Below are 27024 nucleotides of genomic sequence, written 5' to 3'. Positions count from 1 at the left end.
GAGGCAGGATTTGAACCTGGTTTTCAGACTTCAGAGCAATAAGTAAACCATTTTAAAAAGAGCCCTTAACTGAATTTTCTCTAATGCCAAAAGATATAGATGATTCCCCATAATCCTAGACTTTCTAGCTTTCATTTGGAGCCCACCTCCAACCACCAGAAGGGAAGAGTGCTGTGAGCTCTTGTGGCAACGACTTTAAGGCGGCATTTCAGCCATTTCTAATAATATGAGCTGGCAATATTTTTCCACATGTATTCTCTGAGAACAGGGGTCAAGAAACCCACTGGAAGGAAAGCAACTCCTCACTTAAACATAGATTTAAGTGTGGAAGATTTCAGCCAAAATAAAAGAATGATTTTACAATAGAATGTTGACTCACCTTGTTAACATACAAATACCTGATAACCTCCAGTGATAAATAGCCTGAAAGGCAGTAAACCTCAGGTTTGGACCTCAGCCTCATAGGATCATAGATACAGCCCTGGAAGAGCCTTCAGAGGTCATATAGTCCAACCCTGGCAAAGCCAAAATTCAAACCCAGCTTGTCTAACTCCAAAACTAGAATTCTTTCCACTAGATGATACTGCCTCTCCTCTCTCTCCCATGTCCAAAAGCCCTAAGCTTCAAATAAAGTCTAACATGTAGTATTCTTCTTCCTTGTCATTGCCCCCTTTTGGCTATCCCTTCCTCCCCTGCTGCCCCTACTGCCATTTGTCCTTTCTCCCAACTCTGTTTCTTCTTTTCCCGTATCTTAAGCTGTTGAGGTCACCTCTTCTCTGCCTTCCAAAAGGCCAGTTAGCTAATCTTTTAAACTCATTGTAATAATATTATAATGGGAGAAGACTATTTAGAAGCTCATTGGGGACATGCCTTCCAGTTCCTAACTCCTACATGTGCATTATAACAAGAGCCTTCTGGAAGCAGTACACAAGGATGTTATTTGATCTCTTTCGTGAATTGTATTAGTTGATATATACAAAATAAAATAATACAAATTTATAAACCTGTACAGACAAGATTGATGTAAAGTATCTCTGTGATGAATTTTCCCTCTTAATCACCAAGGAATATATACAAAAATACATGTGTGTGTGCGTGTGTGCGTGTGTGTGTGTGTGTGTGTGTATATATATGTATATACACAGTATTTATAGCCATATCTGAATCTATAGATATAGATAGATAGATAAGTATAAAGCATATCATCTGATAAGAAGGCAGGCTGGTCATATGGTAAAGATTAAGAGAAAACCAATGGACCATCCATGTTCTCTGTGGTTATCCATGCAACATCAAGAGATCTAAAAAAAAAAAAAGACCCCCAAGTAATGTTGGATGGATCCTCCTCTGAAGGATCCAAGAGGACACAGATAAGTGTTACACAGAACCGAAAGGGAAAGATGGCTTAATAAGCATTTATTAAGTGCCTACTATATCCCAGGGTTACAAAGAAAGGCAAAACATTTTCCATGCCAAGGCACACTGGAGAACTAGATCAGAGGAGTTCACAATCTAAAAAGAAGACAATATGCAAAGAACTATGTCCATATTGTATGTATATGCATCTATAGCTATATAATAACTTGGAATTGAGGAGGAGAGCCTTGCTGAAGGTGGGATTTTAGCTGATACTTGAAGGAAGTCAGGAGTCAGAGAGGAAGGAGAAGAGAAGAGGCTAACTGAAGGGAATCTCTGAATCAACTTACTCACAAATCCATTGAAATATCAGTTTATAAAATGTAACACAGCTCTTTCAAAGGTAATATTCTAGGATTATTTAAAAATGTGGGTTTTTCACAGTAACAGCCACATTATATGATGACTAATGTTGATAGACTTAGCCCTTCTCAGCAATGCAAGGATCTAAGACATCTCCAAAGGTCTCATGATGGAAAATGCTATCCACATCCAAAGAAAGAACTACGGAGTTTGAATGCAGATCAAAGCATACTATTTGCTATTTTTTTCTTCTGTTTTGTTTTGTTTTCTCTTTCTTATGGTTCCTCCTATTGGTTCTAATTCTTCCTTACAACATCACTAATGTGAAAATATGTTTAATAGGAATGAATATGTAAGCCTATATCAGATTGCGTGCCATCTTGGAGAGGGAGGCGGGGAAGGAGGGGGAGAAAAATTAAAAACTGAAAAGTTTATGGAAGTAATTGTTGATAAATTAAAATAAATTAATTTTTAAAAGTTTTTTAAAATGTGGGTTTTTTCTTGGCCCTTCCCTTAAAAAGTTGCTGATCTCTAATCTAGAAAGATGCTGTGTGCTATTCCTGATGCCAGCAGAGGCTTCCTGGGGGCTTTGAGGAGATCATTAGTTTTATAGTTGGAGGCAAAATGATCTAGATGAAAAGTATAGGAATTCCTCCTTGTGCTATAACTCAGTTCTTCCATAGGGAATACTTTCACATAAAATCAAACATGCTTTTTCCATGCCAGGGTACACAGAGAACTAGATCAAAGAAGCAATAAGCAGCAATTGGCTGCTTGCCACTAGCTGTGATAGGGAAGGAGAAGAGCAAGATAGTGTACATACTCCTAACCCTGACCATCTGTGTCTCCCTGCTTCCTTTTCTCTGACTCCTTCCCATATCCCCATGCCTGTCAGCACTAAGTTTGGACCATATACTATGGTGACTGCCCCTGGGCTGGCTCAGCCAGAGGGCATGATGAGTAATGGTAGCCACGGATGCTTGCTTGACATGCCAATGCACTTCCGAGGTCACGGAGAGAAGCTGGCACGGTGAGCTGGGGCTCAGCCAGCTTCTTGGTAATTCTTCCTCTGGGTCAAAGATGCTAAATTTCCAAATCTAAAATTGGACAGGGGAGGGAAATTCTCAGGGTTGATTTCAGTTTATCATCACTTTGCATATTACTTTACATTGTCTCCCCCTCCCTTTCTACTTCTCTCTGAAAAGTTCACAAGCATGCTCGCATGAATACATACAGACACGCATTATGATATCTGATTTATAGCATTATTTTTCTCTAAATGCTAGTAAAATATTTCCTTTTATCTCTTCTCTCTACTCCCCACCCCCATTAAAAAAATTAGAACATCAGGAGAAAAAGAAGCAAGCTATGTAAGTAGATAACTAAACTTGCTAGAGAAAGATTTGCAGGCTACCTCAAGCTGCTCTCGTTCACACAAACTGTAAGAAGTTTTGAAGAGAAACAAACACAAATAAAAATATGACGATTCAATAGATATTTATTAAGCCTGCACTGTGCTCAGCAAAAAGAACGTAGTAGGGCAAATACTATTTGCTATTTTGTACTAATGATTCCATTCCTATGAAAAATCGAAACTACAATACTCTTATAAATTACGTTTTCATTTAATGACTCTTCTAACAACCCCCAAAAGTGCATTTCAAAAGATAGTCTATTTTATACAAAATTAACTGTATTTTAATTTTCCTTTCTACCTAGGCATCACTAAAGATTTCTAGAATCATCGTTTCAAATCCACCAGGAATCCAAAAGTTTGGAAGTGAGTATCTGTTTGCTTAGTTGTAAGTAATATATTTTGTGTTTGCTATCAGATTATTCGTGTAATAGCTTGTTTTCCAATGCCTGGAGGCATACCTTCTCTAGGGATTGGACATTGGGAGGAATTTCACTTGGTATAAGTTAGATAAGCAAATCTAAACTAGAACCATAACGCAGGTCACATGGCTAGATAGTAATAAAGATTTGCAGCTTCTAAATCCAGCCCAAATATAGTGAATCTTTCATTGCACTATGCTACTTTTCAAGTAATAAAAAAAAAAAAGGGTTCCTGGTTCCATTCCAAAAGGAGTCATGGCTATGTGTGATGAGTATGAAGACAGTAAGTAGATGCTCAACAAGAGATGTCAGGCACAGATCTTGTCTACATGACAGACACTTCTGAACTAGTGATTTTTTGCTTCCCCAAACCTTTTTCTCCACTTAGATATGAATCTCTCATCCAAGTGATCTCTTCCCCCGCCCCTCTTCTCTCCTGTCTCCATCTGTTGTCAAGTCCCATCCTCTGTCATACATGCCTTCAGGGAGACAGAGAGAGGGTAAAGAGGTAAATTCTCTAGCAAGTGTTACAGTAGTCATAGTTTACATTTCTATAACTCCTTGAGCTTTTATAAAGCCAATTTCCTCATAACCGTACTGTGATGAGATAGGGCATATCATTATCTCCATTTTTACAGAGGAAAGATGAAGATCAGACAACACATAGTCACACAGTTCTGAAGTATCAGAGCCAATCAAAAAATCCTGTTTGGGGGGCAGCTGGGTGGTGCAGTGGATAGATTACCAGCCTCAGGAGGACCTGAGTTCAAATCCAGCCTCAGACACCTAACACTTACTAGCTCTGTGACCCTGGACATAGTCACTTAACTCCATTGCCCAACCAAAAAAAAAAATCCTGTTTTTGGGCCTCTTCTAGTTTTGAAATGTGTCAGAAAGGGGGCAGAGGATGCCCAAAGTCACATAGACTTTAGATTGTCTATAAACATTAGCTTAATTGTCGGTCCTATACACATTAAAACCAAACATATTGGTCACTTGTCCAGTGATCAAAAGTGAATGTACTACTGGGGATGAATATTGACATTTTCACAATAAATGAAACCAGAAGATGACAGGCAGTTGTTGTTAAATGAAAGGATGGCTTACAGGTTTTCCTTGGAGTGACAAAAACAGGTGGGGTTGGTTTCTTCAACATATATCCAAAAGCAGAAAGAAATATTCGTGGGATTCTTGATCAGTGCAGTGCCTTCAATGAGTACTTGGGAAAAGAAGAAAAAAAAAGACAACCATGAAGATAATTGCATTTAGAGGATGAATAAGTAGAAATATCTAGAAAGAACTAAAGAAAACATTTCAAATTTAATCAGCAAATAAGTACTCCATGATTAAATGCAAAGGTGAACATAGGGAGAAGGGCAAAAAAAAAAAACCCAACTATTTTAGAAACTTTGGCTCAAGAATAAGAAAAAAGAAGCCAAAAGCTTATAGACTATACAGACGCCTCATATCTATACATCATTTTATTTGAGAAATAAACCTGACAAGTACCGAACAGTATGACAAGGAATGAAATCAATTGTGTTTTATCAAGCAAGAAACCACTAGTTACTGATGTGGAAATTATTTCTGAATCAGATACCAAATTAGAAGAACGAAAATTAGAAGGGGATGTGGTTAGCTACTTAGGCAAGTCCAAACTGACCAACTTGACTGGGACTTTGCAAAGTGTCCAATACATGGTAGGTGCTTTATATATACTTATTGACTGACTGGCCTAAACAAGCTGTTGAAAAATGAGAAATGGATAAAAGAACAAACACCAAAACAGATTATTGCCATTTTCTAAGAAAGTTTAAACTGTGTAAATACATCACAACAAAAAAGAGACCAAAAGAGCTGAGAAGCCACCTTGGCCAACAAACACTTGACATCCTTGCCAATATGGCAGACAAAGCAAACACAACTTTGTAAAATATTATGGGAGAGCTAGCATGGTCTAGTTAATAAAATGCTGAACTTGGAAGCAGCAAGACATGAATTTGAATCCTGTTTCTGAGACTAATTAGCTGTGTGGTGATGGATAAGCTACATAACCTGCATATGCCTGAGTTTCTTCATCTGTAAAATAGGGATAACACTTTGTACTTGCTGTCCACAGTACCTGCAATGCTATCTCTCCTGACTGCCACCTCATAGAATTCTTTAAGACTCAGCGCAAGCCTTTACATTAAGCCTTTCCTGATCCCCCCAAGGCAGGTAGATGGCTTAGTGAATAGAGCTCCAGGGCCTGGAGTCAGGAAGATGCATCTTTCTGAGTTCAAATCTGGCCCCAGACACTTTCTAGCCACATGACCCTAAGCTTACTCCTGAGCAAAGGAAGAGAGGGGGCAAAGTGTGGCTGATATATAACTTAACCCTGCCTCAGTTTCCTCATCTGTAAAAAGAAATGGAGAAGGAAATGGTAAACTGCTCCAGTATCTTTGCCAAGAAAACTCCAAATGGGGTCATGAAGAGTCAGACAGGATTGAAATGACTGAATAGCAATCCCTCCAACTGCCCTCCCTCCTTAAACTATCTCACATTTATTCTTTACGTACTTAAAAATGTACATGTTGCCCTCTTACTACCTTCCCCAATAGAATGGAACATCTTCAAAGGCAGAGACTGTCTGACTCTTGTCTTTGTATATCCAGTAGTTAGCACCATGCCTGGTACATAGCAGTCCTTCAATAAATACTTTTTGATTGATTAATCAATGATTAATTGAATGCTTACTTCGATTAGGTCACAGATATACTGAAAGAACAAAATATGTGTTGATTTGTAGAAGAGAGCAATAAAAGACTGAAAGTCACTGGATTTGAGGTCAGAGGACAGGGTTTGAGTCATGGCCACGTAACTCATTTCTACGTGACTTTGGGCAATCCAGCTTTCTTGGTCTCAGCTTCTTCATCTGGAGAATGAGAGGGTTGGACTAAATGATATCTAGGAAAGCTTCCTTTATCCTCAAACTCCATTGATCCCTAGGTAAGACAAAGCCATGCATGTGAGCATACCCTACCCACCTCCCTTTCTTACAAGAACTCTGTCCTATCAGCTCCTTTCAAGTGCTTCTCCTGACCTGAGTCACAATTCCAAATTTCCTCACGGTTGCATACAGCAACAGAGATGCCCAAATCATAATTCAAATTGTATTTCAAGATAAAAAGGAATTTGGGGGGTAAGAGGACTAAGTGCTGCTTTCATACCAATGACCATCTCCACTGGCATTTTCTATTAAACAAAAGCAGGCAGCCAGAGAAAGCAGCCTCCGTCCCATTAGTTTCAGTTGCTTGAGAGAGAAGGCTACATTTCTCAAAAATGTGTAAAAGAAGTGCTTTTATAAGTCCAGTTATGAGCACCCAGCTGGCCCCATCATCAGCACAGAGCTCTGTAAATGGGAGGTTTTACAATCACAGCGGGCCCGTTGGGGGGAGTAAGTTGAAGGGCCAGATGGGGAAGGAAAAGAAGAAAACGTTTCTTCTTTTCCTTCTTGAGTTTTGTGGAACAAGACTCCCTGAGCTTCTTTGCCAAACTCTTTGGTCCTGCGGTGTACTTCATGCCCAGGGTGGCCTAAAAGTGAGTATGAGACCTGCCCTAGGGTCTCTCTAATGAAGAAGATGATCCTTTTTTGTTTTTTTTGTTTGTTTGTTTTTAGGCAATTGGGGTTACGTGATTTGCCCAGGGTCACACTGCTAGTAAGTGTGTCAAGTGTTTGGTCTGAGGCCGGATTTGAGCTCAGGTCCTCCTGACTTCAGGGCCAGTGGTCTATCCACTGCACCACCTAGCTGCCCCGATGATCCTTTTTTGGGTTCTGCTAGTGCCCTCCCCAAGTGGACTGTACAGATGTATCACCCACACTTTGCCCACTCTCTGCCTTTGCTCCTGCTGTGTCCTAGGCTTAGGATACCTTCCCCTCCACCCTACTTCTTGAATTCTTACTTTTACTTTAAAGCCCAACTCAAATGCCTTGGGGCAGCTAGGTGGCAGCTATGGTGCATAGCGCAGTCAGGCCTAGGGTCAGAAAGACTCATCTTGCTGAGTTCAAGTGTCACCTCAGCCAATTACTAGCTGTGTGGCCCCGGGCAAGTCACTAAACCCTATTTGCCTCAGTTTCTGTATCTGTAAAATGAGCTGGAAAAGGAAATAGCAAACCACTCCAGTATCTTTGCCAAGAAAACCCCAAATGGGATCAAAAAGAGTCAGACACAATTGAAATGACTGAACAACAGCAACAAATGCCACTTCTTGTAGGGAGCCTTCCTGGATTTCCTCTAGTTGGGTAATCATATTTGCACTCTTGGATCTCAGGTATAATTTTGTATGCAACACTTATTCTGGATTACAGTTCTTTATGAATGTGCCATATTCCCTATTTGCTTTGTAAATCCCAACTTTGTCTTCTCTAAAATTCATATCTCCCTTAGTGCTTAATACAGTGCTCTGCATAAAATGGACTATTAACAAACATGAATTAAATAGGAAAAACTAATAATAACAATGTATGTGGAAGTTATGGTTTATAAACATTAAATAAATTCTACTTTCCTATTTTATTTTACATCTTCCAAGTAGAAAAAGGAAAAAGCCAAAATAGGAGTGATCAATTCACCCTGTAATTGTCAGTACCACCTTGCTCCCAAACTAAACTGCCACTCTATCTAACTCTCCCAGCACAATTCCTAACTCTTCTCCACATGCAGGCACCTCCATGAGAGCAGATGGGGAGACAGACATTTGCACAGGCAGGGAGAGAAGCCAAAACAGGCAGGGAGAGCTATGAAGACAATGATGATAGTTCCAATCTCTGGCCAAAAAGGGAGAACAATGAACACAATGACGGCAATTACAGTTCTTAGCCAAAAGTGGCAGGAGAGAGAATGAAAACAATGACCACAATCCCAATTTCTAGCCTGTTTCGCCCAGGGAACAGGTAGCAAAGGAAAAAAAAAAGACCTAAAATCTGTCCTTGTGAGAGTTTGTATACCTCCAAGTATGTGTATAGTTGGCTCCATTTCAAATAAATTTCTCTGATTTGAACTGCTTCACTGAATTGAATTAATGTTGGGCTTTTGCCTTACTCCAGGTGACAGAGCTTAAGTAAAATACAACCTTCCAATCTGGAAATTCTTAGGCAAATTCCTTTCTACCATTCTCAGTACCCTAGCTCCTACATGATGCCAAATAAAATCTGGGTTATTGGCCTATTTTTACTAGAAAAAGGAGAGATGCACTCTTTGAAACTGACAGATTCCAAATTAAAAAGATATGCTCTCTTAAATGTGCTAAGCTGAGGTACTTATTACTGCCTTTTGTTAACTATTGGTATGTTTTTTTTTCTTTTTTGCTAATTCAAAGCAAAATGGTCATCGTTCATTTTATGTCTGACTTTAAAAATTTGGAGACAAACTGAGTCTGAATATTCACGCCAACATGATACAAATGATCTGTGATTTTAGGATGCTGGCTTTTTGCCTGACGGAGGAAAGAGCCTCTAAATGGTTTAAACATATTTGGCTGAAACCACGTTGCTAAAGAGGGAGGCAAAAGGTCTGCATTATTATTGAGTCAGAGCTACTAATTACCGTAAAGGACGTGTCACTGAAGCAACGTCCTGCCTCTTTGGGGATGTGCTAGCCTTAGCACATCTGTCAGATGGATGTAGGGGTGATAAAGTGTAAGAGCAAATGCCTTTAGGTAAAGACCTATAGGATGGAAAGGACCTTGGAAATCATTTAGCCAGACCCCTTATTTGATATGTGAGGAAACTGAGACCCAGAGAAGTGAAACTACTACGACCACTACAATAATAGCCAGCATTTATATAGCCTACTATGTGCTAAGCACTTCAAAAATATTTATGGACAGCAGAGACTGGTGAGCTATGTACAGAATCTTGGGGAACAAGGGTAAAGACCTAGAATGTATTCACAGATTGAGCAGCAGATACTTGGAACTCAGGCATGCAGTGCTCAGGCCAGCAGGGATCAGAGCTCAGTCAGATGATAATAATGATAATGATAATGATGATAACAAAAACTAACATTTACGTAGCCCTTAATATGTGCCAGGCATTGTGCTAAGTGGCGCTGTACAATTATTCTCTTATTTGATTCTCACAACAGTCCTGGGAGGTAGGTGCTTTTACTATCCCTGTTTTACAGCTGAAGAAACTGAGGCAAATAGATGTTAATTAACTTGTGTAAAAGGTCATACAGCTAGTAAGTGTCTGAGGTGGGATTTGAACTCAGGTCTTCCTGAATCCAGGCCTAGTACTCTATCTACTATCCCACTTAGCTGCCTCAAGTAGGGCATAACTAGGAAAAGTAATCTTTCTAGCATACCACACTGCTTCTCTGTCTTTAGGCTTGCTCGGCTTCTTAGAAGTGGTGCTACTGAAGAAAAAAAAAAGATCACTGGATTTGAAGTCAGAGTACCTGAATTCATATGTTGGCCCCATCACTTACTACCTGTACGATTTTCAGCAAGCTGATTAACTTCTCTGACTCTTTATGTATAAAATGAAGGGATTAGATTAGATAAGTCACTTCCAATTCTAAATCTATAAGCCTAATAGCTGAACTTTGTTTCTCCACCCTGCTCTATTCAATCAAGTTTCTCATGATCTGTTAAATAAATACTTAAGTGCACATATTGACTTCACCATAAAAAACATGACAACAGTGGTCACGCAGCAGGATTAAAAAGAGTGCTCGTCTACCAATTAGCTAGCCAGAAGAGGGCTCTTGGAGGTAAAAGACCAGAGGCTAAATCCTGACTTTCTCATGTGGCTACATGTAAGTCCTTTAAAATGTTGGAGATAGTGGCATATTTATTACTGATGTTGCAGCAAAATACTATGAGGAAAGTGCTTTACAAACTGGAAAGTACTACATAAATATGAGCTGTTATCAACCCTCTAATGAACTCTTGGTTTAAAATTCTTTTGTGACACAAAGGGTTACCCCCTAATTAAGTTGGTTCCTACATTGAGACTTTCAAAAGCCTTCTTCCCCTGAAATGGATCAGCACACCTTGCGTTTCAATATGGAATATAAGTTCCTTGAGGACAGAGACTACTTTTGGAGGGGTGTTGTCTTTGTATCCCCTTACAGCTAGGATGGGCTCTTTGCACAGAATTGGTATTTAATAAATGCTTATTGAATTAAATTGAATGCAATTGAAAGATGAACAGCAAGCACGATACAAATGGTGCTGTTAGGATTTTTGTCCTTATAGAATGGTTTTGTTCTATCTGGCCTGCCAAACCAGATACTTCACTCCAGCTCATTCACAAACAAGAGTGCGCCAGTGGAAACGAATGCAAACACAACATAAAAAAAAAAAAAAGCTAGCTGGGTCAGTTGCATAGTCCTAAATTAACTAAATGAGAAAAGCACAGAACTGGTGAAAATGGAAAGGAGAAAGTATTGTCATATATCCAGACTTTTGGTTTACTCATGCATATTTCACGGCTCTAACCACACAAGGACATTTTGAGTTCTTGCCCCATTTGGGGATATGCAGTCCCTCACTGACAGTCTCTCCCCTCCCCATATGACTTATTTTACTCTGTGTCCCATGATAGGAGCATTCTTGCATATAGCCCTGGTTTATTTTTTATGGTATTACCAGCTGTGTGGGAAAGGAAAGGAACTTGATGATGGTAGCACTGACCCCTAAAAGAATAAATCAGATTTTCCAAAGCATAAACAAGCATGAACATGATGCCCCGGCATCAATATTTTATGAGTAAACAAACAGAATCATAACTTATATTAAGACCATGATGGGCCAGATTCTTCTGATAGAGAAAACTGCACTAGGGCCAGTAGCTGGGCATTTTTAAGAGCATATGGACACTTAAATTGTCATGTTATCATTTGGTACATTGCAGTTCTTTCCATGGCCCAATTACCCTGGGCTCCTGAGCCCCAACAGAATGTATTCAATTCAAGTCAACAAACATTTTAAAGGGGCAACTAGGTGGCCCAGGGAATAGAGCACTGCCCCTGGAGTCAAGAAAACTTGAGTTCGAATCCAGCCTCAGATATTTACAATCTGTGTGACTGTGGGCAAATCATTAACCCCAAAGCATTTTAAAGCACTTGCTATACAAAATACATTGGGAGAGATACAGAGGTAAAATTATAGTCTCTGTCCTCAAGGAATTCACAATTTAATGTGACAGGGGAAATGCAATATGTCAGTTCCTTTATCCCCTTGGGTCTCAGCTTCCTCATCTGTAAAATGGGGCTGGGGTGGGGTTTGGACTTGATGGCTTCTAAGGTGCTTTCTAGCTCAAAGTGTATGATACGAGGATCTCTTGTACATAAATATGATACATGGTAAAGATTTGATAGGGGCTAAGGAGAAATTCAGATAAAGTATTATCAGAAAGTTTGAGGGAGAGATCCCTGAGAGCTTGGGGATGGGGGTAGAGGAATCAGGGAAGGTTTCAGAGAGGGGATATAACGTAATCTGGGCTTTGAAGGAAGAGTAGGATTCAAAAGGCAAAAATCATGAAAAAAGGGATGAGTTACGCGAATGTATAGAGGTAAGAGAGAGCAGGATAAGATCAGAGAGCACCTTGTAGTCCATTTGACTGAGACAGAGGATACACGAAGGGGAGTATTTTGAAATCTAACTGTGCAGTTATGGAGTCAGACTGTGGTAGGCCTGAGATGGTCTTTGCTACTGTATGTGGATGGCACCATGCTAAGACCTAGAAGGGGTCCCCAGACCTTGCACTCATGAGATACCATGATAAATAAAAGTTAAAAAGAACCATAAACTAAATGCCAACCAATTGATACTATCAGAGGTCTGAGGAGGCAAGATTCCTGATGGCTGGGCCATCTGAAAAAGCCTTCACAGAGAAGGAGCTCATAGTCAAGGAGGGCTTTGAAGGAAGGTACTCATGGAAAGCTAGGTCTTCGATGAGTCAGGAGAAGGGGGAAAGGAATTCTTGGCAGAAGAAACACATGGAACAAGGGCATTGCAGGTAGGAATCTGCCAAGCAGAGTATCACAAAGAAAGACAAAGATGCAAATGAGCAGAGTGTGCTTGTGGTTGAGCATCGCTGATGAGAAACAAGGTTGGATAGGTAGAGGGAAGGTAAGTTGTGGAGGCCCACCAGGCAAGACAGGAGGAGAGGATTGGAAAAGAAAGTGATTCCTCTCCATCTCCCAACCCAAGAATAGTCTCTGAATCACCAACCCTCACTCTCCTGCTCATCCCCAAAGCCTCCCGTACCTGAAGTGCACTCAGTAGGTGAGAGAAGACGGTACATCTGCCTCCACCTCCCTCTCCAGTATGAGGAATCCTTTATCAGTCTGCTGCTAATACTGAATAGTCAAGTTCAAGTAAAATGGTCCTATTATGGCTAGGGACAGTACAACCCTTCACATCTGTTTTTGAAATTCATTTGAGACCCTGACAAATCTGTTTAACTTTAAAAAGCAAAGAGAGAACATCTTGTTTTCATGAATGTCCAGGGGCCCTGTGTCAACAAACAAAAGTTCTGTTTGTGGTATTCAGAATGGGAAGGCTAGTTGGGGGACTTTCAGCCATGAGGGATTCTTTATTAGGAACTTTTTTGTTTCTCAGGGTCCAAAAAGCCAGTTTGGAGAGCGTCTCATGGGCCTGTCAGATGCTTCTAGGTGCTTGTCAGACCCCTGAGGAACATGACAGGTTCTTAGAACTGTAGAGCTAAAAAGGAGATTTCTAAAAAGTTTTGGTAATCGATCAATAAGCACTTATTAAGCATTTACTATACGCCAAGCTTTGTACTAAGTGTTGAAATGAACAACGATGAAATTGAATGCCTGAGTATAAACTTAAGGCTGACAAACATTAGCAGTTTGCAATAGTAATAATACCTAGCATTAAAATAGCACTTTAAGCTTTGCAAAGCACTTTACAAATATCATCTTGTTTGAACTTCACTACAACCTTGTGAGATAGGTGCTGTTATTATCCCATTTTATAGAGGAGGAAACTGAGGCTGAGAGAGGTTGATTTGCCCAGGGTCACACATTTTGTTAAGTGTCTAAGACAGGATTCAAACTTAGGTTTTTCTGATTGAAGTTCAGCACTCTATCCACTTTGTCACCTAGGATATAGCTCTCATTGAGAGTCTACTTATCATTATTTGACTTTTCTCTTTTCTATTCCTTTTCTTTCCATTACGCAGTTTTATAGTGATGAAAAACTAGGTATGGACCCTAGGCTGAGAGCTGGAAGGGACGTAAGAGGTCATCTAGTGTAACTTCCCTCATTTTCCAAGGGGGGAAGAAGAGGGCCAGAGAGGTCAAGTGAAGTGAGCCAGGAGTTGCCAGGTCCTTCAATTCCAAACTCAGTGCTCTTCCTCTGTTGGTCAAGGGGAAGGAGGCTCACAGAGACCACCTGACATCTCTGCCAGGCCATTTGTGTCACCAGGACCAGAGACTGAAAACTATTGATTAAAACAAGTCAAAGAAAACTGAGGGTAGAATGAAAGATAGTCACAGTATAATACCTTTTCTATCTCCTGGTCTACCTTCCTCCTTCAAAAAGCATATTCTGTAACCCTACTTGTTTTCCTTTCTTGGAAGTCTTCAATCTGTCCCAAAGGGGCATATTTCCCTATTTCTATTGAGGGTACCACTATACTTCTGTTCACCCTGGTTAGCAACTTAGGAGTCATCTTCAACTCTTTACTCTCATTTATTTGATCAACAAGCATTTATTAAATGCCTGTTAGGTAACAAGCTCCCGTGCTAGGCATTGAGGGTACAAATAAAATGATTTTTAAAATGCCTACTAGCAAGAAGCCTATGCAACAAAACAAATATGTATGTAAATAGATACAAAATCCCCATCCAACTCTCCCTCCTTCCCATATCTAATCACATGCTGTCTTGTTGATAACACTTCTGTAACATCTCTCAAATCTGTCCCCTTTTTTCGATTTACAAACCAAGAAAAGCCAAAACAGAGAAAGAAAAGTATAGACCAATTTCCCTAATGAATATTGACGCAAAAATGTTAATTAAAATACTCCCAAAGAGATTACAGCAATATATCACAAGGATCATACACTATGACCAGGTGGGATTTATACCAGGAATGCAGGGCTGGTTCAATATTAGGAAAACTATCTGCATCATTGACCATATCAGTAACAACATTAACAGAAATCATGTGATTATCTCAATAGAGGCAGAAAAAGCTTTTGACAAAACACAACACCCATTCCTATTTAAAAAGCACTAGAGACCATAGGAATAAATGGAGCTTACCTTAAAATGATAAGTAATGTTTATCTAAAATCATCAGCAAGCATTATCCATAATGGGGATAAGCTAGAAGCCTTCCCAATACAATCAGGGGTGAAGCAAGGATGCCCCTTATCACCTCTATTGTTTAATATTGTACTAGAAATGTTAGCTATAGCAACAAGAGAAGACAAAGAAATTAAAGGAATTAGACTAGGCAATGAAGAAACAAGGCTATCACTCTTTGCAGATGATATGATGTTATACTTAGAAAATCCTAGAGAATCGATTAAAAAACTACTTGAAATTATTAATAACTTTAGCAAAGCTGCAGGATACAAAATAAACTGACATGAATCATCAGCATTTCTGTATACTACCAACAAAGCCAGCAGCAAGAGATAGATAGAGAAATTCCATTTAAAATAATTGTAGGCAATAAAAAGTACTCGAGAGTGTATCTACCAAGACAAACCCAGGAACTATACGAACACAACTATAAAACACTTTTCACACAAATAAAGTCAGATCTAAACAACTGGAAAATATTAATTGCTCATGGGTAGGCTGAGCCAATATAATAAAAATTACAATTCTACCTAAATTAATCTATTTATTCAGTGTCATACCAATCAAACTATTAAAAAAATTCTCTTTAGAAAAAATAATAGCAAAATTCATCTGGAAGAACAAAAGCTCAAGGATATCAAGGGAATCAATGAAAAAAAATTCAAAAGAAGGTCTAGCTATAGCAGATCTCAAACTGTTTTATAAGGTAGTAATTATCAAAATAATCTGGTACTGGCTAAGAAATAGAGTGGTAGATCAGTGGAATAGATTAGGTACATTTTACATTATAGTAATCTGTTATACGATAAACCCAAAGATCTAAGCTTTTGAAGCAAAAACTCATTATTTGACAAAAACTGCTGGGAAAACTGGAAAACAGTATGGCAGAAACTAGGTATAGACCAACATCTCAAGCCATATTCCAAGATAAGGTAAAAATGGGTACCCGATTTACATATAAAGGGTGATACTATAAACAAATTAAGAGAGCATGGAATAGTTTATTTGTCAGATTCACAGATAAGGGAAGAAGTTTGGACCAAAGCAGATATAGAGAGCATTGCAAAATGTAAAATAGATAATTTTGATTGAACAAAATTTAAAAGTTTTTGCACAAACAAAACCAATGCAACCAAAATTATAAGGAAAGCAGAAAACTGGGGGAATTTTTTTGCAACAAGTAACTCTGATAATGGCCTCATTTCTCAGATATATAGAGAAATGAGAAATTTATAAAAATATATGTCATTCCCCAGTTGATAAATGGCCAAAGGATATGAACAGCAGGATATGAACAGTTTTCAGACAAAGAAATCAAAACAATCTACAGTCATATGAAAAAATGCTCCAAATCACTATTTGATTAGAGAAATGCAAATTGAAACAACTCTGAGGTACCACCTCACACCTATGAGAGTGGCTAATGTGACAAAAAGGAAAATGTTGGATGTTGGAGTGGATATGGGAAAACTAGGACATTTAATGCATTGTTGGTGGAGCTGTGAACTAATCCAACTATTCTTTTTTTTTTTCTTTTTGGTGAGGCAGTCAGGATTAAGTGACTTGCCCAGGGTCACACAGCTAGTAAGTGTCAAGTGTCTGAGGCCAGATTTGAGCTCAGGTCCTCCTGACTCCAAGGCCAGAGCTCTATTCACTGCCAGCTAGCTGCCCCTTAATCCAACTATTCTGAAGAGCAATTTGGAACTATGCCCTAAGGGCTATAAAAGTCTGCATGCCCTTTGATCCAGTAATACCACTGCTAGGTCTATATCCCAAAGGCATCTAGAAAAATGGAAAAGGACCTATTTGTACAAAAATATTTATAGCAGCTCTTTTTGTGGTGGCTAAAAATTGGAAGTCAAAGGGATGCCCATCAATTAGGAAATGGCTAAACAAGCTATGGTATATGATTATAGTGGAATGTTATTGTGCTATAAGAAAGGACAAGCAAGACGATTTCAGAAAAACCTGGAAAGACCTACATGAACTGATGCATAGTGAAGTGAACAGAACCAGAACATTATATACAGTAAAAGCAATATTGTTTGATGAAGAACTGTGAATGACTTAGCTATTCTTAGCAATACAATGATCCAAGACAATCCCAAAGGACTAATGATGAAAGCATACTATCCACCTCCAAAGAAAGAACTGATATTGATTGAATGCAGACTGAAACATGCTATTTTTCACTTTCATTTTTTTCAAGTCTTCTTGTACAAAATGACTAATATGGAGATGTTTTACATAATTGCACACATATAACCTGTATCTTATTGCTTACCATCTAAGGGAGGGAGGGAGGAAGGGATAGAATTTGGAACTCAAAACTTTGAATAAAAATGTTAAGAAAAAATTGGGGGGGGGGAGAAAGAAAACAGCCAATCAGGTATAGCATTTGCAGTTTGGCTGTCCAGAAATCTCACATCATAACTGTCCAGCTACCTAACATGGACATTAACACAATCATAATAAGCACCTTTGGAAATGAGCAGCCCAGCTGAGTTAAATCCAGCAAAGCAATCTGCTGAAATTCTCAGAACCTTGACTATTTAATGACTGGCGGGACCTGGGGGAGTGGCCCACTAACTTTTATTCGGTCTATTCAGTCAAGTTGTAAAAACATAGTCCCTGAATTAGCTTTCCCAGTCTCCCTGGGCAGTTTGCACTGTGTTTCCTCAGACTTTGTAGCAGTTTCACCACCTCTGTTACAGCCCAATTCCTTCTCTGGTAAAGTAGGAAAAACTACAAAATGTAAGTCAATTTGACTTTACAAGCAGTCATTTTTTTTAAATGATTCCTCTACAAAATTCATCTGAAATGGCTTTTGTTTATATGACATAGGAATAGGCAAAGCAGGTGATAGAAAGGTTGGTGAGTTAAGTGGGCTTTGTTTATATGGTAAAGGGGTGGTAAATGAACAGGGAACCATATTCTATGCCCCTCTTGGAACATGGCCTTCTTCCAAAATATTCTCCAATTTTAATCTCTTTGGAATGTCTTTATCCTGTGCATCTGCACTATAGTGGCAACACATTTTTAACATTTCTCTAAGTGGTTTGGATTCTTTCTCCTATCTTCCCCCACCCCCAGCCTTTCTTTCTTTTCTTTTCTTTTCTTTTTTTCCTTTTCTTTTCTGTTTTTTGTACTGAACTCTGTGAGGTTACTGAGGGCCAGGCATTCTATTTAAATATCTAAGAGTCATCGCACATCTGCAGACTGGAGAAAAACATCATTAACAAAGTTCAAATATTAAATATGATTGACAATTCCTTGAAAATAAGGATTATGTCTTATGCTTCTTTCTAGCTCATGATGTCTTATGATAAATTGAAATCTTTTGGGCTTGACAGCCTATCTGTTGGGGAAACCAGTATGGGGAAGTACTGCTACCACTTGATAAGAAGACTTAGAGATGAGGAGAGGGGAAAGAATAATAAGCATTTTATACACCTAATATATGCCAGGCACTGTGCTAAGTATTTTACAAATATCTCAGTGGACCCTCAAAACAACCCTAGGTATTATTATTATCTTCATTTTAAAGTTGAAGAAACTGAGTCAGACAGAATTTATGTGACTTGCCCAGAGACACACAGCTTGTAAGTATCTGAGGCTGCATTTAAATTCAGGTCTTCCAAACTCCAGGCCCAAAGCTCTATCCACTTTACCACCAGCTGCAGACTGGATTGTGAGAACAGACGAATTTTATTTCTTGGGGTATTAGTGGGCACTATACAATTCCCACTCATTGTTCACCTGAGGTTCCAACAAGCTGAAGCCATTGGTAGAATCCATTGTTGTCTTTTGGAAATGAATCAAACCCATTTTTATAGTGCTTTAATATCAACAAAGCACTTTCCTTCTAACCACTCTGTGTAGTAGGCAATGTATGTGTTATCACTCCATTGTGTGTGAGAAGACAGAGGGACAGAAAGTTTAAGTAACTAGGACTCCTTGAAGCATAGGGGGCGTGGAGTGGGGAATGAACTTCTGACTCTCAATCTAATCTACTTTTTATCATACCAGCTCAACCTAAATTCATTAGGTCATGGTCTTTGAGATGATTTTCCATTATGGTGAAGAGAGATTGCACTGAACCATATACTCAATCAGTTGTCCTTTTAATGGAGTGACTTATTCGTAGAACAGCCACTCAGATTTAAGGTAACAACATAATCTGTGGCTGTGGAATGGACTTTTCCCTGGACAAAGCTACCTGGCTTCTGTGGGAACCAAGCCCATGGCCTCTACCTCATTAGCTAGGTTCCACTTAGTATAAATAATGAATCCTACTGAAGTGGCTGAAGGGCAGCTAGGTGCTGGAGTCAGGAATACTCATCTTCATGAGTTCAAATCTGGCCTCAGACACTTACTAGCTGCGTAAATTTGGGCAAGTCACTTAAAACAGTTTGCCTCAGTTTCTTCATCTATAAAATGAGCTGGAGAAGGAAATGCCAAGAAAACCCCAAATGGAGTCATGAAGAGTGGATCATGACTGAAACCAACAGCAACGTCAAGTGTTCACATTATTGAATTTGCATCTCATATTTCCACTGGGCTGGGACCAATTACTGTATTTTACATATGCTTATAACTTTGGACAGTACAAATTTTAATATTTGTGAGCATTTTATGGGATTCATCATTCACACTGATCAGGACCTAACTGTCTTTCAATTCATTTCAACAAACATTTATTAGAGGCACTGTACAAGTCGCACAAAGATAAAGACAAAAAAAATCCCTGCCCTCAAGGAGATAATATTCTACCGGATAATAACAGTAATTAATAATAATAATAATAATAATAACAGCTAGCATATAGAGAGAGCTTCAAGGTTTGCACAACACTTTACATGCGTTATTTCATCTAATCCTAAAAGCAACCCTACAAGTTAGATGCTATTATTATGTCCATTTTACGGTTGAGGAAACTGAGGCTGGTAAGTGTCTGAGGCAAGATTTGGATTGAGATTTTCCTGGACTCTAACTCCAGTACTGTCACCTGTTCTATCACCTAATTACATGGTTGGAACATATAAACAAAAAAATTAGTCAAAGATAATTTCAGGAAGGATAGAACACTGACAGTTTAGGGCTATCAGAAGAGGTTTCCTGCAGTCGGGGCATCTTTGCAGGAAGCTAAGGAAGGATTCTAAGAGTTGGAGGCAAAGGGCACATTCCAGGCATGGGTAGGCTGACTGTGCAAAGGTGCCAACCCAACTAAATGTCTTTCCTAATGGAATCTGTGGCCCCTGGTGCAAACTTTTTGTCAATTCTGCCTCCCCAGGAACCAGTAATAGAAAATATATTTGCCCCATGATAGCCTTGTAGATCCAGATACCTATTTCATAGTAGCCAGCTACTTCTGATGCATTTGTTTGGGAAGCAAAGTGTGAATAGAAATGGTTGTATTCTCTTCCCCTCCACTTTGCTTGCCAGGCCAAAGCCAGTCAGAGAAGACAGTTTTCCAACAGCGGAATAATCTTCGTTTCAGGGGCCCTCAGGGAGGTATTGCTGATTGTCCACATTTGTCTCTTGCTATCATATGCTTGAATACATTCCCAAAGAAACAAAACTGGGAGCAGAGAAAATAAGAGAAGAAAAATAATATTCTAAATGCTGAACAATTCTTTCTTGAAGGACCGTGACTCCATAAGCCAGCTGGCCACAGGGTTGACTCCTTGCAATAAATACTTTGGGGAGAGCTCACATAGTTCATGGGACCATTTACATTGAATTGCAGCGACTTAATTGCTCTAAAACTTGCAAGGCTTTTCTTGGTTACTTAATGCTAAACTTGCTTAGTCATCTCTACAGATGGTGTGGACAGCACAATTTGAATGTGGCAAAACTGGGCCATCTAATGATGTTTTCAGTCAGTCCAAGAAATAAGATGGTATCATTTGTCAGGAACTTAGCAGGTAGGGACAAACTGGGTGATTGCGCAGGCTTAGCTCTTCTTTATCAAAGATGTTTTGGGAGTACTCCGTTTGTTAGGAATAACAATGCTGCTGCTACTTTGATATATTGGTGGTGGCTACCTAGAGTATAGTAAGAGGAATGTTCCATGAGGTCACCGCCAGAGTATTTATCTTGAGTCAGAATTGTATAGCTAAATCTCAGCTCATTTTATGGATGAGGAAATAGATGTCCAGAAAAATTGTGACTTGCCTAAAGTCATAGGAACATAAATGTAGAACTGGAAGGAAGCTTTGAGGGTATCTAATCCAACCATCTCATTTTTACAGATGAGGAAACTGAGGCTCAGAGGGGTTAAATTACATATGGTAAGTGGTTGGGGCAGGATTCAAACCCAGGCCTTCTGACTATACATCTAATGCTCTTTTCATCACAGCAATCATCCATCTCCTTTGCTTTTTTTTTTCTTTTAAACAGAGACTTTCCCTCCCAATTACCATGAGGACTGAATAGCAATCACACAGGTTCATTGTCCCCTGTTGTCAAAATGCATTTCCAAGACAGAGGGAATTTCCCCAGAAATATCAGACTTGAGAATACAAAGTTTTCCATTTTGTTCTTTCCAGTATTGCCCAGAGCTACCTTGCCAGTTTACTGTGGGGAGGAGTGGAGAGTGGTGGGGGGGGCCGAGAGTAAGGCTGATAAAGGTCATCCAGCCAATGAGCAGGCCTTCATTCCCGAGAAGGGGGAGGTTCCCAAGGAAACATCAAGAATGGGGCCTTATGTTTCTAATTACTGAGCATGGCTGGAGAGCAAAATCAAGCAACACTTTCTTTAGACTGATGGAAGCATTTAAATCAGAACTGAATGTCAGGACAAAAGACTGTCAGTGTTTTCTAATTGTGATGAGGGAGTGGTAAGAAGCCTTCCAAGGACAAGGGAGTTTGAGTTGTTTCAAATAAGCCCCCTGATTCTCTACTTTTCTTATTCTTCATCTGCCTTCTTTCTGTCCCTATATCACTCTTCCTTCCCATGAGTTACAGAGTCATAGATCGAGAGCTGAAGGGGAGCTCAGAGATTGTCCAGCCTTAATCTCCTCATGTTGCAGATAGGGAAACTGAGGCCCAGAGAGAGTAAGTGACCTGCCTGAGGTCATACACTGGAACATTGATTATTAATGAGTAATAAAGCGTTCTTTACATTTCTGCAGTATTTGAACTGTTGAATACTCTTCTCTGGGTTTTCATGAAATAGCTGTTGTCTCTTGCTTCTCTCCCTCATCTCCTCAGTTTCCTTTACTTGGTCGTCATCCCCATCCTATCTCCTAACCATGACTTAGGGCTTAGTCCTGAGCCTTCTTCGGTCTTGTCATACTTTCTTCAGTGATCATGTCAGCTCCTATGGATTCATTTACCAAACGATGATTATACCCAGATCAATATACCCAACCCTGCTCTTTCTTGAATTTCAGTTCTGTATCTTCAGTAGTCTATCGGACATTTCTAAGGGGATGGATCTTATCCAGATTACACAGAAAATCTCATGCCCTAAGGCACTGAGAGAGCTAGCTGCCCCTCTCTGCCCAGTCATTTTTAACATACAAGAGAGAAACTGATTTTATTCCAGAAAACTCATATATCTCAAAGTAGAGTTGACCCTACTGTCAATAAAGTGTTGATCTGGGGCAGCTAGGTGGTGCAGTAGATAGAGCTCTGGCCTTGGAGTCAGGAGGACCTGAGTTCAAATCCAGCCTGAGACACTTGACAATTACTAGCTGTGTGACCCTGGGCAAGTCACTTAACCCCAATTGCCTCACCAAAAAGCAAATAAATAACTAAAGTGTTGATCTGTCCCAAAATTTAATTGATTAATTCATCTGTATAACCATTTATTGAGCTGGTAGCAATTGCAAGGCACTGTAGGAAACTAAAAATTGTATAAAAAAGAATGTCTGCACTCAAGACAGTTGACCGTGGGGGTATATATTTATAGTCTATTGGGGAAGATGATGTAGAGATAAACCACATCAACTTATTGTCATTCAGTGGTTTCAGTTGTGTATGACTCTTTGGGACCCCATCTGAGATATTTTTGGCAAAGATACTAGAGTGATTTGTCATTTCCTTTTCTAGCTTATTTTACAGATAAGGAAACTGAGGAAAACAGGGTTAAGTGTTGTATGCATTGTACCACTTAGCTGCCCATGTAAATAATTATAACACCATTAAGTTTCAGAAGTCTTTATAGAATATTTCACAGGATATCATATAACATGCAATATCAATAACGTGGAATTAGGTGTTTTTAGATGAAATCTGTACTCTATACCTAAAACCCACAGATTCCAAGATTTGTACATTCTCAGTCCCAAGGAGCCAAGTTTATTAAACTTTTACTGGAGAATCATAGCAAAGTAACTTGCTCAATCAGCTCAGCTAGTATTTCAGCTCTTATTAATTTGTTGCATTAACTTGAATGTACATATTTGATTTACATTCTGTTGTTTAACAAATATGTCAAATGTGGGGTTTGTTATATCAAGGTACCTCTATTTCAGGGTGCTCTAGTTTAGATTTTAAACTTAAATTCTTGGCTTCTAGATCTATGTCTTTAATTTGCTTTATATTTGGGATATAGCACTGTACAGGGAGTCAAGAAGACCTGAGTTCAAATCCCACTGCAGACATTTACTAGCTGTGCAACCTTGGGCAAACCTCTGTTTGCCTTATTTTCATAATTTGTAAAATGGGGATAATAATAGCACTTACCTCCAAGGATTGCTGTGAGGATAAAATGAGATAATAATTGGAAAGCACTGGGCATAGCACCTGGTACATAATAGGTGCTATATAAATGTTAGCTTTATTATCACTAATATTATTATTGTTACTGTTGTTGTTGTCAATTACCGTAATAATAGAAAGGACCTGGATAATATTTACAAAGATTATTAAAGTGATTAAAAGTAAATAAAATGGCTTCCTTCATCATCAACAAGGAATGCATTTTGAGTTATTTTCCATTTTACTGATCCATTTATACCCTTTCATCTAGTCCTCCTCTTGTGACCAATGTCAAGCATCAGGGGGACAGCTGGCAGGTTGTAGGATAGCAGTATAGCTAGGCTAGACATAAAAAGTTCACTAACCAAATTGGAAATTGAGCCCCATACAGAGTTTCACCAGCCTCAGAGCCAGACAACCTAGATTCAGCTCCTATTTCTACCAGCCCCTAACTTTATGACCTTAGTCAAGTCATTACTTCCCTGAGACTTGATTTCCTCATATGTAGCAATAGCTCAGTTTGGTCCTTGTATCTAGGAGAACTCATTTCCATATTTTTGGGATCATAGACTTAGAGCCACAGTGTGGCTCCTCCATCCTTTCTGGGACTCGGAACAGACAAGATTTCTAATTTGAAATGTAATCCTGCTTCATATTCAGTCTGTCCTCAACTTCCTCTGCTTTGGCGAAATATTCCATTCTGACTTGAGCCCACCCTGTACCAGTAAGACTGTCCCTCCTACTACTGGCAGGGCACAGCCCTCCCACTCTGCAAGTTAATGGGATAATGGTAAACAAAGGCCAGCTGGCTGAAAAGACTGGGAGAAAGCATTGCATACACCAGGCAGGAAAGCCTTGGTTGTAATTATTTGTACACGGTTCTGATCTTCCCTCCGATATTGTAAGCTACTTAAAACCAGGGATCTTTCTTATAGAGAGGAAGGAACAACATTGTGTGTGAGTGTTTTGGAAATCATGTGTTCCAAAAACCAAGATTCTATTCTAGGCTCCTCCACCTAATAGTCATGTGGCTTTGGGTAGATCACTTAACTTCTCTGGAACTCGGTTTCTTCATCTGGACAGTAAGCATAGAACTCCCTGCCTTGTCCAGTTTTTTTTTTAAATTTAATTTCTGCTCCATTGTTCTTTTTTCCCTGCCTTCAAGTTATTTTTCAAATTTAGCAGTATACTGGATAGAGCCCTAGACTTAGTATCAGGAAGACTTGAGTTCAAATCCTATGCTGCCCCACAGCTCATCTGTTTCTGCCTCTCTGCCTTATCCTGCTTCTCTCAAAGGTTCCTTAGCTCATGTCATCTCTACAGTTAGCACCTCCCACTCCCATATTTTAAAAAAAAATCCTACCTCAGACACTTACTGTGAGACCCTGTGTAACTAACAACCTCCCAGCCTCAGTTTCCTTATTCATAAGATGGATTAAAACCTTAAGATAATATGTAAAGGTTAGCTATTATCCTCATTATTATGTGCCCATAAATAACTAGGTCCTTCCCATAGTTGATACCTAATAAATGTTTGTTGTAGTTGTCTACCTTGAGGTAGTAACGTGAGGATCAAACTCAATGTTTGGAGACTTCACTATTTCAGGGGTTTGCAATTTCATCCACGTGAGGCTTACAACTCCTCAATAACTTTAGTGAATGGTCTTCATAGTTGTTGGGATAAAGAAATTCATCACCCAGCAGGCAACCCGACGAAGAGTCTCTCTGAACCTAGCCAGCTGATTGGCAGACACAGTCAAGTCAATGGTGCCCATGCTTGAAGCAATTCTAACTTAGTAGGATGTGCCAGACCTTCTGATTCACTGGCACAGCCTTAGACCATGCAGGGTCACTACCGTGTCACAGTGATATGTCAGAGGAGACAACATATGTAAAAACACATGACAAATTATCGAGTTCTCTACAAAATGAAGAGTCTTCTTATCTCCCCTGAGGCTTTGTGCAATGCTCTGAACATAGTACAATCCTAAGATTAGGGAATCTTACCATTGAAGAGGTCTTAGAGGTTATCTAGTCTAACCTCTTATTCAGAGAAGTCGCCTTTACAGCATCCTGACAGATGGTTATTCAGGCCCTGCTAGAATATCTCTCCAGGTGGGGAAATGCAATCATTTATGAGGCAGCTCGTTATAGTGTTGGACAACACTAAGGGTGTGAGGACTCTGGTTCCTATTTAGACTCTCATTTCTACCTTGGAGGAGATATTTCTCATGGACATTTCTATGGCTAGAGAAAGGAAGAGAGAGAAGGAGGAAGAGGAGAGGAGGAAATAATAGAGAAGAGGAGGGGAGGAGAGAAAAGCTAAAAAAGGAAATGAGGAGGAAGAGGAGGAGACAAGGAAGAGAGGAAGAAATTTGTAACTTGTGTTCCTTTTTTTAAATACTTTTGCTTTATTTTGTTTTTAGAAAAATGGCCGTTTCCTGTGACTTTTTCATTTGTTCATAGATGTGTTGCATTCTTCTTTCTCCTGTGCTATTTGTATTTGAAAAGTCACTATTTTTTTTCACATCTCTTTCATGAATTTTTCTTCTTATTTGTAATGTAATCACCCTAGTTTTATGCCTCAAGCACTTTATAAACCTTAAAGGACTAAATACATTTAGGTAATTATTGTTGTCATTCAGTCCTTCCTCTCTTTAATAGTCGAGAGGTCAGTGTGTAAGACTTCCATAGGATACTTCCTACTTGTTTAAAGGCTAAAATCAAGCTCTTCCCCCCCCCCCCCAGTATTTAAGGACCAGTTATAGCTATCTCCAACACATTTTTCCAACCCTATGTTCCATTACTATTCAAAATGAAATTTCTTTTCAAAGCACCCTGGTCCACTCACTGTCCTTTAAACTGGCCCTATATCTTCCCAATGCTTTAGGGGTTTTCCTAATTGAATATAGCCACAAAGAATGTAATATATAACTTGTGTTCCTTGAATCACACTCCTGATTGTAGATTACTGATGCCCCTTTCTATGGATGTCATTAAACTTATCTCAGAAGGAAGGGAGGGAGGGAGGGAGGAAGGAAGGAAGGAAGAAAGGAAGAAAAGAAAGAAGGAAGGAAGGAATGGAAATGTATATAACATGACTATGTGTGAGTGGCTTCTCCATGTTGGTCTTTGTTTAATCAGGAGATTTTTTTCCCCGCCTTCATCTGACCACCTCTGCCCAGCTTCCTGCCGTCTGAAGTTGGAAAAAGTTTCAAATGGCTTTCAGTACTTAGAGGAATGCCACAGCTTTGCCCTCAGCCTTTCTGGGACATTTGTAACCTCTACACCTAGCAAAATCCCACCCAATATCAAGCATAACTTTCAAAAGCATATCTAATAAAAATAATATAATAAAAGATCACTAAAAGGAAATCTAAATCTGCCCAGTGGGAAAACCCACTGATGGTCCTAGAGATGAGATACTGAAAAAT

General features: G+C 39.3%; 1 protein-coding gene across 5 annotated transcripts in view; it reads left to right on the top strand.

The window, feature by feature from the left end:
• Positions 1 to 27024, top strand: part of CALD1 (caldesmon 1) — a 247997-nt gene that overhangs the window by 96853 nt on the left and 124120 nt on the right. For all 5 annotated transcript variants that reach the window (XM_021002361.2, XM_021002363.2, XM_021002364.2 and 2 more), the window contains exon 2: positions 3439 to 3499. The gene's annotated coding sequence lies outside the window, so the exon portion shown is untranslated. The remainder of the gene's footprint in view (positions 1 to 3438; positions 3500 to 27024) is intronic.

The sequence above is a fragment of the Phascolarctos cinereus genome, unplaced genomic scaffold, assembly GCF_003287225.1.
Source record: "Phascolarctos cinereus isolate Bilbo 61053 unplaced genomic scaffold, phaCin_HiC Scaffold_1;HRSCAF=81, whole genome shotgun sequence".
Lineage (NCBI taxonomy): Eukaryota > Metazoa > Chordata > Mammalia > Diprotodontia > Phascolarctidae > Phascolarctos > Phascolarctos cinereus.
Note: the sequence above shows the minus strand (reverse complement) of the source record. Positions and strands in the feature narration are given on the sequence as shown.